Below are 2,963 nucleotides of genomic sequence, written 5' to 3'. Positions count from 1 at the left end.
TAATAGAGAACCAATTTTGTGGAATCTGTATGGCCAAAAATACATTCCAATTTAGTGCCATTTTTCCTCCTAAGAATAAAGTGGTGGTTGTTTTTCCTCTCAAGGACAAATTCTGTGTGTCCAGGAGCTCCTAAGTCATTCAAATTTATTCTATTTAACTTTAAATAAAAAGCGATCATTGCCTATGGAAACCCCAGGTGAAATTATGCCAGATCGCTATTTCTTGAATTCTAAGTGAGCTTAAGAAGAGAAGGGTCACAGTTCTGAGTACTTCCTCCAATTAAGCAAGGCTATCTTTGACTCTTAATGGGAAATAAGAGTCATTTGGGTGGTGGTGACAGTAGTAAGGAGGTATAATATCAACATTTACCATTATTTTATGGCATGTACTATACCAACCACTTTATGTGTACTGATTCATTCCTTATATCAACTCAATTAAGTTGTTGCTATTATTATCCCCATTTTACTCAGTTTCTGAGAAGAAATTAAGTCTCAGAGAAATAACTCAACTTGCCCAAGTGTACAGAGTCTGTACTTTCTATTCTAAAAACATGTGGACTGGGGCGTCTGTCTGGCTCGCTGGTGGAGCATGGACTCTTGATCTGGGGTCATGAGTTTGAGCCCCACGTTGGGTGTAAAGATTACTTAAAAAAAAAAAAAACAAACCAAGGGACGCCTGGGTGGCTCAGTTGGTTAAGTGTCTGCCTTTGGCTCAGGTCATGATCTCAGGGTCCTGGGATCGAGTCCCACATCGGGCTCCCTGCTCTGCAGGGAGCCTGCTTCTCCCTTTGCCTGTTGCTCCCCCTGCTTGTGCTCTCTCTGTCTCTCTCTCTCTGACAAATAAATAAATAAAATCTTAAAAAAAAAATGTGTGGACTTCTGAGGCTCTATAGTAAGACAAGCTGCACAGGAACCTGTGTGAAGGTCAATCCCCAGTCTCTTTCAGATCATAGGGCATCTAGAAAAGACAAACATCAATTGGATGTTATTAAGGGTTGCTACATGAACCAGATGCCCATCACACCTCCTGATACATCAATTAAGGCAAAAATTAAGTTGTATTTGTGTTGTACCATTTATTCATTGATGTTTTATTTAACTTATTACAATTGAATGAATTTTTTTTTCTTTCTGATGCTTTTCATTATCACAGAACACACCACCTGCAATGTGTACAAAGAGGAAATGAGGGGTGGAGGGAGAGAGGTCAAAATGGGAAAGCCTGCATGGTCATTTCACTTCTTCTCTTTCTTCTTGTCCTTCTCATTCATAGCCAGGATCATCATGAGCTTTCTGAAGAGGGTAAGGAAATCTAAGAAGAGGTCAACGCAGTGCCAGATATAATCCTTATCTCCATTTTCAGCCTTTTCAATAATGAGTTGAGTATCAAAAAGGACAAAGCCACACATGACCACCAGCCCCACATACAGGTTTGCCTGGAAAAGCCAAATGGATCCAAAGAAAATGTTCCCCAGGGAAGACAAGAGCATCAGGCTCATGGCTGACATCAAGACACCTCCCAGAAAGAGGTAGCTCCAGCGTCTGGCATACAGGGTGCTCAGGGTGAAGCAGGTGAAGATCATTGCTGTGCCCATGAAGGTGGTGGGAAGAATGTTGGGGTTGATGGCAATGCACAGCTCCAGAGCAGGGCCTAGGCCAACTCCTGTAAGGAAAGCAAATCCAGCAAGATGTCCCAGTCTTTTTTGCTCAGTTTCATGGCTATGAGGTGTTGTCATCAGCCAAATCATCAACCCCAGGGAGCCCAAGGCAGAGAGCAGGCCAGCCTGAAGGAAATGAGTGACCACGTGGACATAGGCCCCTGTGGCCACCACAAACATACAGAGGGCAAAACTGCAATATAGATCTTCTTCAGGTGCTGCTGTGTTGAGGGGGTTATGTGGGAAAATTTTAAGAGTGCATCGAAGTTGATCTTTCGATCAAATATGTTCATGATGCTAGAGTCTGTGGGACACAGCCTCCGCTGTTCTTACTGGCCTCCCAGGAGCCTACACAGCTCTTCTAACACCGGATGTGCTTCTCCAATTGAATGAATTTGATTGATTCATTTACTCATTTATTCATTCATTAACCAACATATGCCAGGTAGCACAAGGCACAGAGGATACAAAGATGAATAAGAGACTGTACTTCAAGTCCACTGTCTTCAAGTAGTTTGGAGCCTAGAAGGGGATGACATGCTTGGCAAGGTGAGACATATTTCCCTCCCTGCCCTCTCAAGCCTGGTACTTCCAAGACTGTGGTAAGAGAAGGGGTCCTTCTGTACTGTGACAGAGACAGATATTCTTGGCATAAGAAAAAGGATGTTCTCAGCAGGTATACAACCATCCCAGTTTGTTTTTCAAATGTTCTTTACTCAGGTCAGCCCCAGGGGATGGCTTCCTTTCGCTTCCTCCTTTTCACTTTAGGATCAGAAACTGTTTTCCCATATCTAAAAAGAGATGTGTGGGGAGCAGAAAATGGCCACTGATACTTGAGGCTACAACACAAGACACAACTGCATTGAAACCCTGAGGGATGGAGAAGCCACGAAGCTCCAGCAGGAGGGGGAGTTAAAAGGGAGAGACCAACCAACACGGAATAGAGGACTGGAAAGAGCACACACACTATGCTAGGTGTTGGGGGTGGCTAAGGGGTCTCAGAGAAAGACTCTGTACCTGTAAGGGTTTCATTTTCAGCAAAATCATGTTGTCCATCTTGTTGAATTAATGGTGCTTATTTGGATGGTACTGAATTTAGTTTTTAAATTTTTATTTGTACATGTATTTTGGTTTAAATGTATAAATAATAAACATTTACAAAAATATACTTGATTTAAATGTGTACTATTACATGGAATTTTAATAAAAACACTATTGTTCATTGAGTTATTTGATTTTCTATTTTTAAATTTAAGCCATAGTTTATATACAGAAAAGTTTCCCCTCTTTAGTGTAGAGCTC

General features: G+C 41.8%; 1 pseudogene across 1 annotated transcript; it reads right to left on the bottom strand.

The window, feature by feature from the left end:
• Positions 1–1,124: 1,124 nt before the first annotated feature.
• Positions 1,125–2,209, bottom strand: LOC118012451 (annotated as a pseudogene). The gene has a single exon (XR_004679711.1). The product of XR_004679711.1 is annotated as a bax inhibitor 1-like (transcript).
• Between the last annotated feature and the right edge of the window lie 754 nt (positions 2,210–2,963).

This window comes from Mirounga leonina, unplaced genomic scaffold, assembly GCF_011800145.1.
Source record: "Mirounga leonina isolate KUSES-001 unplaced genomic scaffold, KU_Mleo_1.0 Mir_151, whole genome shotgun sequence".
Classification (NCBI taxonomy): Eukaryota; Metazoa; Chordata; class Mammalia; order Carnivora; family Phocidae; genus Mirounga; species Mirounga leonina.
This window is presented reverse-complemented; position numbering and strand designations above follow the sequence as displayed.